Source organism: Coregonus clupeaformis, unplaced genomic scaffold (genome assembly GCF_020615455.1).
Source record: "Coregonus clupeaformis isolate EN_2021a unplaced genomic scaffold, ASM2061545v1 scaf1326, whole genome shotgun sequence".
In the NCBI taxonomy this organism is placed as follows: Eukaryota; Metazoa; Chordata; class Actinopteri; order Salmoniformes; family Salmonidae; genus Coregonus; species Coregonus clupeaformis.
Genome location: NW_025534780.1, coordinates 31,713 through 49,241, shown reverse-complemented (window position 1 = coordinate 49,241; position 17,529 = coordinate 31,713). Strand labels below are relative to the sequence as shown.

At 41.7% G+C, this 17,529-nt stretch overlaps 1 pseudogene; it reads right to left on the bottom strand.

Annotated features, from left to right (window-relative positions):
• Window positions 1-7,227: 7,227 nt before the first annotated feature.
• Window positions 7,228-9,684, bottom strand: LOC123486831 (annotated as a pseudogene).
• Between the last annotated feature and the right edge of the window lie 7,845 nt (window positions 9,685-17,529).

The window sequence follows — 17,529 nt, the reverse complement described above, 5'->3', positions numbered from 1 at the left end:
CTTATGTTTAGTTCCTATAACTGTTCAACCCTATTTTTTTTCAGGATGTGGAGTGGTAGAAAACAGACATTCTAGCAGAGTTAGGGTTGCAAAATTCCACTAACTATCACAGAATTCCTAGGTTTTCCTAGGTATTCCCACCTGATTCCGGAAAACTTCCAACCTGGATTACTGGAAAACCTGGGAACTTTGGGAAAATTACCAGGATGTTTCAACCCTAAGCAGAGCCAAGACAAGATAATATAAATAATTGCAATGCCAGGGAAACTCTTCTCTGACTGTAGCAGAAGCCTTGTTTATCATTCCAAAGTATTGTTGCCAGAAGCAGTGTTATATTCCATAATGTTGTAACTATGTGGTTTGGGACCTGACATCTAAAAAACTATACATTTTTTAAACCTTCCTGTGATTTTGTGTTTTGTTTTCATCCTATTGACTTACTGAGTGACATCTTTATGGTGCAAAATGCTGTAGTTAAAATCTGTACAAAAGTACTGTAAAATGCATTATAATCTGGCAGTATAATTTCATTTGACACTTTTCTTGAACAATGTGCGTTATAAAAAGGTGATTATTTAACTAGAGTTTAATCAACTAAGCGATGCATAAATAGTGGCCTTTTTATTTTGCACATTGCTGAAGAAGTGTGAAATTAAACCACACTGCCTGATTATAATGTTTTTGCACAGATCTACAGTATAGTATCTGTCCAGTCATATGGTCCATCACATTAGATGTTCTCTAGTATCTGTCCAGTCATATGGTCCATCACATTAGATGTTCTCTAGTATCTGTCCAGTCATATGGTCCATCACATTAGATGTTCTCTAGTATCTGTCCAGTCATATGGTCCATCACATTAGATGTTCTCTAGTATCTGTCCAGTCATATGGTCCATCACATTAGATGTTCTCTAGTATCTGTCCAGTCATATGGTCCATCACATTAGATGTTCTCTAGTATCTGTCCAGTCATATGGTCCATCACATTAGATGTTCTCTAGTATCTGTCCAGCCATATGGTCCATCACATTAGATGTTCTCTAGTATCTGTCCAGTCATATGGTCCATCACATTAGATGTTCTCTAGTATCTGTCCAGCCATATGGTCCATCACATTAGATGTTCTCTAGTATCTGTCCAGTCATATGGTCCATCACATTAGATGTTCTCTAGTATCTGTCCAGCCATATGGTCCATCACATTAGATGTTCTCTAGTATCTGTCCAGTCATATGGTCCATCACATTAGATGTTCTCTAGTATCTGTCCAGTCATATGGTCCATCACATTAGATGTTCTCTAGTATCTGTCAAGTCATATGGTCCATCACATTAGATGTTCTCTAGTATCTGTCCAGTCATATGGTCCATCACATTAGATGTTCTCTAGTATCTGTCCAGTCATATGGTCCATCACATTAGATATTCTCTAGTATCTGTCCAGTCATATGGTCCATCACATTAGATGTTCTCTAGTATCTGTCCAGTCATATGGTCCATCACATTAGATGTTCTCTAGTATCTGTCCAGTCATATGGTCCATCACATTAGATGTTCTCTAGTATCTGTCCAGTCATATGGTCCATCACATTATATGTTCTATAGTATCTGTCCAGTCATATGGTCCATCACATTAGATGTTCTCTAGTATCTGTCCAGTCATATGGTCCATCACATTAGATGTTCTATAGTATCTGTCCAGTCATATGGTCCATCACATTAGATGTTCTCTAGTATCTGTCCAGCCATATGGTCCATCACATTAGATGTTCTATAGTATCTGTCCAGTCATATGGTCCATCACATTAGATGTTCTATAGTATCTGTCCAGTCATATGGTCCATCACATTAGATGTTCTCTAGTATCTGTCCAGTCATATGGTCCATCACATTAGATGTTCTCTAGTATCTGTCCAGTCATATGGTCCATCACATTAGATGTTCTCTAGTATCTGTCCAGTCATATGGTCCATCACATTAGATGTTCTCTAGTATCTGTCCAGTCATATGGTCCATCACATTAGATGTTCTATAGTATCTGTCTAGCCATATGGTCCATCACATTAGATGTTCTCTAGTATCTGTCCAGTCATATGGTCCATCACATTAGATGTTCTATAGTATCTGTCCAGTCATATGGTCCATCACATTAGATGTTCTCTAGTATCTGTCCAGTCATATGGTCCATCACATTAGATGTTCTCTAGTATCTGTCCAGCCATATGGTCCATCACATTAGATGTTCTCTAGTATCTGTCCAGCCATATGGTCCATCACATTAGATGTTCTCTAGTATCTGTCCAGTCATATGGTCCATCACATTAGATGTTCTCTAGTATCTGTCCAGTCATATGGTCCATCACATTAGATGTTCTCTAGTATCTGTCCAGTCATATGGTCCATCACATTAGATGTTCTCTAGTATCTGTCCAGTCATATGGTCCATCACATTAGATGTTCTCTAGTATTTGTCCAGTCATATGGTCCATCACATTAGATGTTCTCTAGTATCTGTCCAGTCATATGGTCCATCACATTAGATGTTCTCTAGTATCTGTCCAGTCATATGGTCCATCACATTAGATGTTCTCTAGTATCTGTCCAGTCATATGGTCCATCACATTAGATGTTCTCTAGTATCTGTCCAGTCATATGGTCCATCACATTAGATGTTCTATAGTATCTGTCCAGCCATATGGTCCATCACATTAGATGTTCTCTAGTATCTGTCCAGTCATATGGTCCATCACATTAGATGTTCTCTAGTATCTGTCCAGTCATATGGTCCATCACATTAGATGTTCTATAGTATCTGTCCAGTCATATGGTCCATCACATTAGATGTTCTCTAGTATCTGTCCAGTCATATGGTCCATCACATTAGATGTTCTCTAGTATCTGTCCAGCCATATGGTCCATCACATTAGATGTTCTCTAGTATCTGTCCAGTCATATGGTCCATCACATTAGATGTTCTCTAGTATCTGTCCAGTCATATGGTCCATCACATTAGATGTTCTCTAGTATCTGTCCAGTCATATGGTCCATCACATTAGATGTTCTATAGTATCTGTCCAGCCATATGGTCCATCACATTAGATGTTCTCTAGTATCTGTCCAGTCATATGGTCCATCACATTAGATGTTCTCTAGTATCTGTCCAGTCATATGGTCCATCACATTAGATGTTCTCTAGTATCTGTCCAGTCATATGGTCCATCACATTAGATGTTCTATAGTATCTGTCCAGTCATATGGTCCATCACATTAGATGTTCTCTAGTATCTGTCCAGTCATATGGTCCATCACATTAGATGTTCTATAGTATCTGTCCAGTCATATGGTCCATCACATTAGATGTTCTATAGTATCTGTCCAGTCATATGGTCCATCACATTAGATGTTCTCTAGTATCTGTCCAGTCATATGGTCCATCACATTAGATGTTCTATAGTATCTGTCCAGTCATATGGTCCATCACATTAGGTGTTCTATAGTATCTGTCCAGCCATATGGTCCATCACATTAGATATTCTCTAGTATCTGTCCAGTCATATGGTCCATCACATTAGATGTTCTCTAGTATCTGTCCAGTCATATGGTCCATCACATTAGATGTTCTCTAGTATCTGTCCAGTCATATGGTCCATCACATTAGATGTTCTCTAGTATCTGTCCAGTCATATGGTCCATCACATTAGATGTTCTCTAGTATCTGTCCAGTCATATGGTCCATCACATTAGATATTCTCTAGTATCTGTCCAGTCATATGGTCCATCACATTAGATGTTCTATAGTATCTGTCCAGTCATATGGTCCATCACATTAGATGTTCTCTAGTATCTCCTGAGTGGCGCAGTGGTCTAAGGCACTGCATCGCAGTGCTAACTGTGCCACTAGAGATCCTGGTTCGAATCCAGGCTCTGTCGCAGCCGGCCGCGACCGGGAGACTCATGGGCGGTGCACAATTGGCCCAGCGTCGTCCAGGGTAGGGGAGGGAATGGCCGGCAGGGATGTAGCTCAGTTGATAGAGCATGGCGTTTGCAACGCCAGGGTTGTGGGTTCGATTCCCGCAGGGGGCCAGTATAAAAAAATGTATATATATGTGTTCACTAACTGTAAGTCGCTCTGGATAAGAGCGTCTGCTAAATGACTAAAATGTAAAAATGTAAAATGTATCTGTCCAGTCATATGGTCCATCACATTAGATGTTCTCTAGTATCTGTCCAGTCATATGGTCCATCACATTAGATGTTCTCTAGTATCTGTCCAGTCATATGGTCCATCACATTAGATGTTCTATAGTATCTGTCCAGTCATATGGTCCATCACATTAGATGTTCTATAGTATCTGTCCAGTCATATGGTCCATCACATTAGATGTTCTCTAGTATCTGTCCAGTCATATGGTCCATCACATTAGATGTTCTCTAGTATCTGTCCAGTCATATGGTCCATCACATTAGATGTTCTCTAGTATCTATCCAGCCATATGGTCCATCACATTAGATGTTCTCTAGTATCTGTCCAGTCATATGGTCCATCACATTAGATGTTCTCTAGTATCTGTCCAGTCATATGGTCCATCACATTAGATGTTCTATAGTATCTGTCCAGTCATATGGTCCATCACATTAGATGTTCTATAGTATCTGTCCAGTCATATGGTCCATCACATTAGATGTTCTCTAGTATCTGTCCAGTCATATGGTCCATCACATTAGATGTTCTCTAGTATCTGTCCAGTCATATGGTCCATCACATTAGATGTTCTCTAGTATCTGTCCAGTCATATGGTCCATCACATTAGATGTTCTCTAGTATCTGTCCAGTCATATGGTCCATCACATTAGATGTTCTCTAGTATCTGTCCAGTCATATGGTCCATCACATTAGATATTCTCTAGTATCTGTCCAGTCATATGGTCCATCACATTAGATGTTCTATAGTATCTGTCCAGTCATATGGTCCATCACATTAGATGTTCTCTAGTATCTGTCCAGTCATATGGTCCATCACATTAGATGTTCTATAGTATCTGTCCAGTCATATGGTCCATCACATTAGATGTTCTCTAGTATCTGTCCAGTCATATGGTCCATCACATTAGATGTTCTCTAGTATCTGTCCAGTCAAATGGTCCATCACATTAGATGTTCTATAGTATCTGTCCAGTCATATGGTCCATCACATTAGATGTTCTCTAGTATCTGTCCAGTCATATGGTCCATCACATTAGATATTCTCTAGTATCTGTCCAGTCATATGGTCCATCACATTAGATGTTCTATAGTATCTGTCCAGTCATATGGTCCATCACATTAGATGTTCTCTAGTATCTGTCCAGTCATATGGTCCATCACATTAGATGTTCTCTAGTATCTGTCCAGTCATATGGTCCATCACATTAGATGTTCTCTATTATCTGTCCAGTCATATGGTCCATCACATTAGATATTCTCTAGTATCTGTCCAGTCATATGGTCCATCACATTAGATGTTCTATAGTATCTGTCCAGTCATATGGTCCATCACATTAGATGTTCTATAGTATCTGTCCAGTCATATGGTCCATCACATTAGATGTTCTATAGTATCTGTCCAGTCATATGGTCCATCACATTAGATATTCTCTAGTATCTGTCCAGTCATATGGTCCATCACATTAGATGTTCTCTAGTATCTGTCCAGTCATATGGTCCATCACATTAGATGTTCTCTAGTATCTGTCCAGTCATATGGTCCATCACATTAGATATTCTCTAGTATCTGTCCAGTCATATGGTCCATCACATTAGATGTTCTATAGTATCTGTCCAGTCATATGGTCCATCACATTAGATGTTCTCTAGTATCTATTTGATTTTGTCAAAGCAACAAAATAGCTAGGGCTTTACAATGATGGTAAAAATTGGGAAACATTTTGGGATTAAGTGGGTTGATATCTTCCTAGAGGTGACACATTGTTGACGGAGGGACATGTCAAAATGCTGAATTTTAGCACTTTAGCAAGTCATTATTTATATAACAAAATCAGATTTATTGAATTCTCCACCTGAAGAACCCAATTCTGTTTTTTCCCCTACATCCAATCTTTTTTTTTTACTGTCCACATGCAGTTTTACATGTGACCCATATCAGATTTATGCATTCACACTGATGTAGCCTCTGAAGTAGCACACAGATGCAATGCTCATTTCCTGTCACTGTTCCTTAACATTTTGGTGGTGGTTGTCATGGTAATGGCAGGTCATGTGTAAACACTTCAGAGCCAAAAAAAATCTGATTTGAGCGTCCAGACTGGTCACATGTGGAGCCGAATTAGCTAACTTCCTACATTTCAATGCATTTTGTCATGGTTCGGAGAGAAAAATCAACAGTTTTATAATGCTATTCTACACATTTTGTCATGAGGCTAAAAAATTGACATTTACAATGCTAATTTCCTGCAATTCTACACTTTTTGCTATCACATGATATCTGGGGGCCCCGACCACCAAGTCTGTCCGTCCCTGCTTGTGTGTGTGACTGTGTGGCTGTGTGTGTGTCAGATATGGACATTGTTGGTTATTTTGTGCCCCAGTGCAATTTCAGGAAGGATGAACGACAACCAGGCAAGGTTCACAATGAACAATACTTTATTTGGAAAAGGGTAGACAGCACTAACTTTTTTCAGATTGACAAATTACATTTCTCTTTATTAGGCATTAGTCTACAAGACAAATACAATTCAGCCTTTTTTCTTCCTTTAGGTAAAACACTGGAGCGTGCAGACCTGGGGAACTTAATTGACTTAAGCCAGTAAATATGGCTACATCCCAAATGGCACCCTATTCCCTAACATAGTGCACTTACTTTTAACCAGGGCCCATAGTGCACTATGGAGGGAATAGGGTGCTATTTGAACACAGCCTTGTACACGCTCTTTATGTCAGTAATGAAATGTAGATAAGATATTGATGTTTGTTTTATTTGTAAAATAGCAGCAAGACAGCAGGTTTAGGAATGTCGCCAGTGGTTCTAGGATTTAGCTCAGAGGGCTAACACAGTATCGTGGTGCGCAGGAGAACTAGGTTTGAACCTAGCTGGTTTCATTAGGAAGCAGGTAACATGGAAGGATACTTATTTCTAAATGTGGAATGGAGACATTGGCTTTGCAGCCTTTTGATATACCAGTCAGTGTTCAATACAAAATAACAGTTAATTAAACTATATCTTACATTCAAAAGCTATGTTTTATGTTGTGGTCCAGCCTTGAAGTGGAAATGTAGGCCTGAATATTTGACTGGGGAAAAGTAACACTAAACAAATAATGTTTAGAACGAGCGGTGTGCTACTGTAAAATAGAAAATGACTTTTCATGGCACTGACTACAATCGAACAGATTCATTCTCTACTAAAGGCATTCTATGATAAAACTGTTTAATTGTTTATAATGCATACAACATTCACTTTAGTTGAATACTCATGCCAGTCTTAAACTGGAGTGAAATAGAGTGTCAGATTTCTCTCCCTTCCACAGTGATAAACAAGTTCCTGAGAGAAATTAAGGTATACTTGACATTGCTTTAATTAATGTCGTAGTTAAAATGAATCGATGCATTAATCGATTAAGCTACATTTTATTGTCTGTAATAAAGGGTATTATTGTGCAGGTAGGATGAACATACACTACATACAATACAAAACAGAGACACTGTAAAGTCATTCCAATAATAAACAGACCTCATACACATGATCACATGATTCTCCTACTGGTTAAGATACTGGCTATCAGCTAATACAGCACAGATATAGAGTGCATTGTACAATGAATGAATAGTCATGATTAGAAATTACATTACAGAAATAACTACCAGATTACCTTTTTTAATGCTCAGGTTGCCAAACCAGCCTATAAAATATATGAATTCAGATCTGTACTAATAATGCGCAGATATTTGTTATTGTCAACAGTCTACCCAAACTGATCCGTTACAGTCCTTTGTTGAGGGGAAGGAAGATTGACTGACAATAACAGAATATTTTGCACATTTTGTGTCTGCCGTCATAGGTGCTCTGGCAGTTATATTTTCATTGTGAATTGAGCTGAATTGACAAAGTTGCATCAGTGTCCCAAAAATATATTAGGTCTCAGAATCTGAAGAAAGGTTCATTTCCTCTGACACTTTTTCATCAACATTGGCAAGTTTAGACATGGAGGCAGTGCATCTCCACCTCCTTTTGACGCAAATGAAAATGCCCAACAGAATAACAATCAGCAGCATCACCAGTAGACCTGAGAGGGTGGATAGGTGTACTCTCTCTGCCCCAGACTCCCAACTGACATCCAGCTTGTTGTCCAGACTGAGGTGAGAGGCAGTACAGGTGTAGTTGTGTCTCTTCTTTAGCTCCTCAGTACTGACCTCCAGACTCTTCCTCAGCTGGTAGGTCCCATCTCCACTAGGCAGCACCTCCCCCCCTGTCAGCTCCTGTTCTGCCACTGGCTGGCCGTCTCTCAGCAGGGTCAGGTTGATGTGGCGGGGGTAGAAACCAAACGCCAGGCAGCTCACCTGGAGCCCTCCAGAAACCTCTTTCTTTATCAACCTGAATCTGGGAGGTACTTTACGCATCACAACGTTCTTCTCTCTCTTCAGGATTGTCTTCAGTGTTCTGATGCAAATGGGAAGCCAAGCATTCTCAAATAGTACTCTTTCATATGCTTGCCTCATCCCATAATATCCTGGTAGTAGTTTCCCAGCATCGTATGTCAAATGTGTAATGTTGAAATATGCTGCATAATCTGTATAAATGACATTAAAAATCTCCTTAAACATGAACATGGCTGGTTCACCATTGTCCAACATCTCACAGCCAGCCATTCTTTGCTGAACTTGAACACCTTCTGTGAGGTTTAAGTGGTGCTTTAGGTTAAATGATCTCTCTTTTATGTGTTGGTACATATCTCCAAATACATAAGCTCCGTCCTGAACTTTGTTATCATGTATTTTGTTAGGGGTGTTATGTACCCTGTAGATAAAGTGTTTCATGTTGGAGTCATAGTAAGCCACTTGAACATCATCCAACATCACCACAACCGTAAACTCAGGGAAAGGCGTCTCTCCGCTTATATAGTATATGTTCCAAGTGCCCACAGAGAATGTGATCCTGAACCAGGGAGAGGAGTTATATTATACAGTTATGGACCTTTGACATTTTATAACATAAAAAAATTATTAATTGAGTTTGAGAGAAAGTCCATCTTACCTGCATTGACAATGGTGTAAAACGAATGAACAAACAAAAAGACAGACAGTTTGTCCATGATTTAGAAAGTGTTCACTACTTTTCCAGCAGCTTCATGTAGCAGGTTTCTAGCTCTCAAGTGAGTCTGACAGACTTTAGCTGATTAAAAACAAGGTAGGATAATTTTATGTTGTTGAAAGAGTCAAAACAAGTATAGGTGGGAATTTTATTTCAAGCCTTTAAAAAACTGAGGGTGGAATGAGAACAGAGGGTGGGTGAATCATGTTGCATGTTGCATGCCCAGCCAAACACCAGTCAGATGACACAAAAAAACATTCAATGGAATAGGCGTCTCCATGCCTCCCAGCCGAAACAGTTCGGAAGAGTTTGTGAAGACATTATGACGACATTTTGTGACGTTTATGTTCGTTTTGGACTTCGCTAAGGGTTTTTCGGTTGTTCGGGCACATAACATTTTTTCTCGAGGCGAGCCGAAATCGGTAGCTGAAGTCTGCGCCCCTTCGTCGTTGATTGGTCAACAAATTAATGAAAGATTTATTGAGTTATTTTGAGGAAGTGTGAACTGTCTATGGCGTCTCAAAATGGACAAAAGTACCATTGCTGTTTTTTTCACGTTTTTTAAGCGAAGGTCTTTTAAAGCAGGCCCCCGTCCAGCATTGGGGAACATCCCGCGCCAATATGCTAGATGTAGTTTGAGGAGAGAAGAGTTGGAGAGACTTGCACTTTGTCTTGAGCTATTTTTGTAACCTACCTTTTAGGACTGGGGCGATTTACAGACAGAGACATATGGGTGATCAATATTTATTTCTAGGCAATGTAAAAAAAACTATAGCCTAATCATATTTAGGAAGTAGATTTCCTTGGAAAGATAACTGCCCCGTGCTTCTCTGCCCATGCATAGAGTATAGACTACTCTATTTAATTGAGACAACATCTCGCAGGTATGGCTACTGAACTTGAAGCAGCAAGGAGGATGACAGTGACACTTGGTACATTTTTCATATAGTACACTGCTCAAAAAAATAAAGGGAACACTTAAACAACACAATGTAACTCCAAGTCAATCACACTTCTGTGAAATCAAACTGTCCACTTTAGGGAAGCAACACTGATTGACAATACATTTCACATGCTGTTGTGCAAATGGAATAGACAACAGGTGGAAATTATAGGCAATTAGCAAGACACCCCCAATAAAGGACTGGTTTTGCAGGTGGTGACCACAGACTACTTCTCAGTTCCTATGCTTCCTGACTGATGTTTTGGTCGCTTTTGAATGCTGGCGGTGCTTTCACTCTAGTGGTAGCATGAGACAGAGTCTACAACCCACACAAGTGGCTCAGGTAGTGCAGCTCATCCAGGATGGCACATCAATGCGAGCTGTGGCAAGAAGGTTTGCTGTATCTGTCAGCGTAGTGTCCAGAGCATGGAGGCGCTACCAGGAGACAGGCCAGTACATCAGGAGACGTGGAGGAGGCCGTAGGAGGGTAACAACCCAGCAGCAGGACTGCTACCTCCGCCTTTGTGCAAGGAGGAGCAGGAGGAGCACTGCCAGAGCCCTGCAAAAAGACCTCCAGCAGGCCACAAATGTGCATGTGTCTGCTCAAACGGTCAGAAACAGACTCCATGAGGGCCCGACCTCCACAGGTGGGGGTTGTGCTTACAGCCCAACACCGTGCAGGACGTTTGGCATTTGCCAGAGAACACCAAGATTGGCAAATTCGCCACTGGCGCCCTGTGCTCTTCACAGATGCAAGCAGGTTCACACTGACCACATGTGACAGACGTGACAGAGTCTGGAGACGCCGTGGAGAATGTTCTGCTGCCTGCAACATCCTCCAGCATGAGCGGTTTGGCGGTGGGTCAGTCATGGTGTGGGGTGGCATTTCTTTGGGGGTCCGCACAGCCCTCCATGTGCTCGCCAGCAGTAGCCTTACTGCCATTAGGTACCGAGATGAGATCCTCAGACCCCTTGTGAGACCATATGCTGGTGCGGTTGGCCCTGGGTTCCTCCTAATGCAAGACAATGCTAGACCTCATGTGGCTGGAGTGTGTCAGCAGTTCCTGCAAGAGGAAGGCATTGATGCTATGGACTGGCCCGCCCGTTCCCCAGACCTGAATCCAATTGAGCACATCTGGGACATCATGTCTCGCTCCATCCACCAACGCCACGTTGCACCACAGACTGTCCAGGAGTTACTCCTGTGTGGCGCAGTGGTCTAAGGCACTGCATAGCAGTGCTAACTGTGCCACTAGAGATCCTGGTTCAAATCCAGGCTCTGTCGCAGCCGGCCGCGACCGGGAGACTCATGGGCGGCGCACAATTGGCCCAGGGTAGGGGAGGGAATGGCCGGCAGGGATGTAGCTCAGTTGATAGAGCATGGCGTTTGCAACGCCAGGGTTGTGGGTTCGATTCCCACGGGGGGCCAGCATAAAAAAATATGTATTCACTAACTGTAAATTGCTCTGGATAAGAGCGTCTGCTAAATGACGTAAATGTAAATGAGTTGGCGGATGCTTTAGTCCAGGTCTGGGAGGAGATCCCTCAGGAGACCATCCACCACCTCATCAGGAGCATGCCCAGGCGTTGTAGGGAGGTCATACAGGCACGTGGAGGCCACACACACTACTGAGCCTCATTTTTACTTGTTTTAAGGACATTACATCAAAGTTGGATCAGCCTGTAGTGTAGTTTTCCACTTTAATTTTGAGGGTGACTCCAAATCCAGACCTCCATGGGTTGATAAATTTGATTTCCATTGATAATTTTTGTGTGATTTTGTTTTCAGCACATTCAACTATGTAAAGAAAAAAAGTATTTAATAAGATTATTTCATTCATTCAGATCTAGGATGTGTTATTTTAGTGTTCCCTTTATTTTTTTGAGCAGTGTATATAGCCTACGTTTTAGGAGGACGATTTGCAGGCAGAGACAAATAAATTGAAAATGCGCAATGCTCGCTCACCATAGTTTTTTTTTTTTAACATTTAGCAGACGCTCTTATCAAGAGCGACTGGAGTGCACACATTATTATTGTTTTATATATTTTTTTCATACTAGCCCCCCTTGGGAATCGAACCCACAACCTTGGCGTTGCAAACGCCATGCTCTACCAACTGAGCTACATCCCTGCCGGCCAAGTTAATTTCATATTTAAGTTAACTGCCACGTTCTCTGACCATGTATTCTCCGCCGATGTAGGCAGCCTCCTCTATTTCAAGGAGACAACACATACTAGGAGCACTTGAACTCGCACGCCCAACTAGGAGTGGAGAGAGGCTACTGAATTTGAAGCAGCGAATTCTGTGTGAATAATGCGAAACATATGTGCTTTTAATACAATATGTAGGCTAACGCATACAAACAGAAAGACGACTTTTCCAAATAATCTGCGGGACAACAACAAAAGTCGTCTGTCTGACTGCCTGCTCCGGCCCACAGCATGAAAAATGCAGACCGCTCTGCAATGATCTCTGTCGGGACCGTGGGCATCCCGCGGGAATGCAGCCCTCGATTTTAAAGCCCAAATCAAACGAAAAGTTATTTTTTTTACGCGCGTGAACGCATGGTGGTGATTGAGAGAAAACAGACGGTCTGGAAGCATCAACAGCGTCATAGCGCGTCAAATTAGAAAGCAAGGCTATTAGAAAGCAAGTCTACACAAAGCAATGCTGGTAAAAGGTGCGGATAAATTGCCCGAAAATAGACTGATGTTATGTTAAATGGACTGTTGTGTTAAAATAGACTGTTGCATTGTTATGTCTGGAATTGTGATATGTATAGTTAAAAAGTGTCTATTTAGTGTTGATAAGTTTAACTGCCAGTGCCAATAATACATACTATTTGAAAACATGTATGCTGGCTCCCATAGGAAAATCTCTGAAGCTGGAGACTCTTATCTCCCTCACTAACTTTAAGCATCAGTTGTCAGAGCACCTTACCGATCACTGCACCTGTACACAGCCCATCTGAAATTAGCCCACCCAACTACCTCATCCCTATATTTTATTTATTTTGCTCTTTTGCACCCCAGTATCTCTATTTGCACATAATCTCTTGCACATCTAGCATTCCAGTGGTTAATGCTAATTGTAATTATTTTGCACTATAGCCTATTTATTGCCTTACCTCCACAACTTACTAGGCATTTGTACACACTGTATATATATTTTCTGTTGTATTTTTTTGACTTTATGTTTTTTACCCCATATGTAACTCTGTGTTGTTGTTTTTATCGCACTGCTTTGCTTTATCTTGGCCAGGTCGCAGTTGTAAATGAGAACTTGTTCTCAACTGGCTTACCTGGTTAAATAAAGGTGAAATAAAAAAAATAAAAAATAGGACATATAAAGTTAGTTAACAGGAACACACAACAATAATTCACAAGGACTACATAGCGAACATAACAAATACAACTGTTTATTATGGATTCTCATGAAAATTAAGATGGTATATGCTACCCTGTGTATGTGAATTGACGCGCTCTACTCTCCCACACAAATGTTGATGACGCTGTCTCTCTGTGTGGTTTCATCTTAAGGGAGTATGCGAGCAGACGTTCTGTTCACACTCATTCGGTTCACCTAGCCGAGTACTGTAGCATGCTGATGCTGACCTGAATATGTGTGTGTGTGTGTGTGTTCATGTTCATGTCTGTTTGTCTGTTTGTCTGTTTGTCTGTCTGTCTGTCTGTCTGTCTGTCTGTCTGTCTGTGACAAATATTTGTGCTAGTGTCTGTGTGCATGCAGCATGTGTCCATTTGTGCATTTGTATGTGGGACCAATATCTTTTAGGCTTATTCAGTGTGTAATTGCAGTGGACTTACCCCATTCGGACACTTTGTAGCTGTTGAAGGAACACTTGGATGTCCCCTGGATGTCCCCTGGATGTCCCCTGGATGTCCCCTGGATGTCCCCTGGATGTCCCCTGGATGTCCCCTGACACCACCACAATGTTTGAGAGAGGCTGATATTGTAGAAATTGTGTTTTTATCGTGACTAATAACTGTTAGGCATATTCAATGTGTAATAGCAGTGGAATGACCTAATTTACACACTTAGGACACTTTGGAGAGGTTGAGGGGACACTTGGAGATGTCCCTTGACCGCACCTGACACCCCTTATTACACGTCAGTAAAGTTCTAGCTGTTATGTCTATCAATCCCAGAAGTTTTTGACCATCTGATGTGTTTCTAGCTCTATTCATCAATAATTGACTTATAGCTTGTCCATGAAAGATGACTTGAAAAAACAAGAAATAAAAAAATAAAACCGGTTACTTTGTGTATGCTTGATCTTGTGTGATCTGAACTGTGAAATTCCTATCTATGTTATGACCATTTCCTCATCATCTCCCAGGTGTGGTCTTTCCAATGATACCACGTGTATGAATATCCTTATCATATAACTGCTCATTAAAAGCAGTTACTTTTGGGTATGTCTATTTAGGCGGAAATCTACATTTCTGCCATTACATTTAAGAGGTACATTGAAGAGGTTAAATCAATTAAACAGGAAAAGGAAGGGAAAGGTTTGAGGCCACTCTTGATTAGACTTCTCTAAAAGACCAGTTTCCTAGAAATACTTCTGGCCAAATATTAACCACCATTAGGTATTGAATCCCCTCTGACTCAGTCGGGACATGCTTTGGAATGGAAACTTTGACCCATTTAGTTTCGGCTGTTTGTGCTTTTGGATGGATATTACAGTAGCCACCTTTTGTTTTAAAATGGCAGGGTGACATTAAATTATGTATGAATTATATTGCCATACAAAGTTTTAAAACAGCAGCTGTTCATATAAAGCTCTTTGTCTGGGCCTCCCGAGTGGCGTCACTACAGACCCGGGTTCGATCCGGGCTGTACTGCTACAACCAGCGTGATCGGGAGTCCCATAGGCGGCTCAATGTGGCCCAGTGTCGTCCGGGTTAGGGGAGGGTTAGGCCGGGTGGGCTTACTTCGCTCATCATGCTCTAGCGACTCCTTGTGGCGGGCCGGGTTCCTGCAGGCTGACTGCAGTAGTCAGTTGAACAGTGTTTACTGACACATTGAAGCGGCTGGCTTCCAGGTTAAGCAGGCGAGTATTAAGAAGCACGGTTTGGCGGGTCATGTTTCGGAGGACGCATGACTTGACCTTCGCCTCCCACACCTGTTGGGGAGTTGCAGCGATGAGACAAGATCGAAATTGTGGGTAAAAAATAAACTCTGTCTGTTTAAAAGTACAACCAAATACAGTATATTGTAGGTCTTGCTTATGTTTAGTTCTTATAACTGTTCAACCCTACACTTTTATAATATAATTCTAAAAGACTAACTAAGGAGTGCCTTATTCTTGTATTTTTTTTTCAGGATGCTGGAGTGGTAGTAAACAGTCTAGCAGAGTTAGGGTTGCAAAATTCCAGTAACTTTCCCAGAATTCCTAGATTTTCCTAGGTATTCCCTCCTGATTGCAGAAATCTTCCAACGTGGATTTCTGGAAAACCTGGTAATTTTGGGAAGGTTACCAGAATTTTGCAACCCTAAGCCGAGCCAAGCCAAGCTAATAAAAACAATTTCAATGCCAGGGAAACTCTTCTCTGACTGTAGCAGAAGCCTAGTGGCGGGTTCAAGTGGAGTCATTTCCCTGGGCGGCTGAACCGACACGCTCCTGTGTAGGAGCCATTTAATTAGCTAAACTTATTCCTCATTCCTCCTTGCTTGGAAAACCACAGGGATTTCAAACGTCAAATCTCTCCTCCTTCCCCCAGCCGTTTGATAGGGTTTGATTTTGTCTTTGTTTTTGAGGGCAATTTCACACCCGAGTGTGAGATATTGGGGAGATAGGAGGGAGATTCAGCCCTAAGGCGATGGTGTCTGTGTGTGTCGTGAAATGTCACTCGTTTGCCTTCGTATAAAAGGGGATCGCGCATAGTGTGTGCTAGATTGAAGGCTCATGAGATTTGATAGGCAAGCATTGCTTAACATTCAGCTGGCGGGTGTGACTGTATGTGTGTGTGTGTTTCAAGTTTCAAGTTATATTGTCACGTGCACAAATACAGTGAAATGCCTTTCTTGCGAGCTCTATTGGCCATATATCACAAACCCCTGAGGTGCCTCATTGCTATTATAAAGTGTTTACCAATGTAATTAGAGCAGTAAAAATAACTGTTTTGTCATACCCATGGTATACGGTCTGATATACCACTGCTGTCAGCCAATCAGCATTCAGGGCTCGAACCACCCAGTTTATAAAATAAAGTAAAGTAGAACAAAAACACATGAGTAAGGAAGAAAGCTACTGTATATACAGGGTCAGTTCCAGGGTCAGTAGCTATATACAGGGTCAGTTCCAGGGTCAGTAGCTATATACAGGGTCAGTTCCAGGGTCAGTAGCTATATACAGGGACAGTTCCAGGGTCAGTGGCTATATACAGGGTCAGTTCCAGGGTCAGTGGCTATATACAGGGTCAGTTCCAGAGTCAGTAGCTATATACAGGGACAGTTCCAGGGTCATATTTACAATGTGCAGGTATACTAGAGTGGTAGGGGTAGATACTGTATGTATAGGGGTAAGCCTATATGATGATTGTATGTGAGTGTTATGTGTGTGTGTGTGCGTGTGTGTGCTGGAGTGTCAGTGTGAGTGTGTGTGAGTAAGTGTGTAGAGTCCTGTGAGTGTGCATAGAGTCAGTGCAAAAATAAGATAAAAGGGTCAATGCTGATAGTCCACGTAGCCATTTTATTAGATATTTAGCAGTCTTATGGCTTGGGGATAGACGCTGTTCAGGAGCCTGTTGATGTCAGACTTGATGCACTGGGAACGCTTGCCGTGCGGAAGCAGAGAGAACAGTCTAAGGCTTGGGTGGCTGGAGTCTTTAACAATTTTTCTGGGCCTTCCTTTCACACTGCCTGATATAGAGGTCCTGGATGGCAGAGAGCTCGACCCAAGTTACGTTCTGGGCTGTCTGCACCACCCTCTGTAGCGCCATGCGATCGAGGGTGGGCATTTGCCATACCAAGCTGTGATGCAGCCAGTCAAGATGTTCTCAGTGGTGCAGCTGTATAACTTTTTGAGGACTTGAGGGCCCATACCAAATATTTTCTATCTCCTGAGGGGAATGCAGCGCTGTCACGTCTTCTTCACGACTGTGTGCGTGTGTGTGGACCATTTTAAGTCCTGGAGTCGTGCGTGGCCACGCAGTCATGGGTGAACAGGAAGTACAGGAGGGGACTAAGCACACCTGTGGTGTGTGTGTGTGTGTGTGTGTGTGTGTGTGGCATGCATAGAGAGATTGGGGTTTCA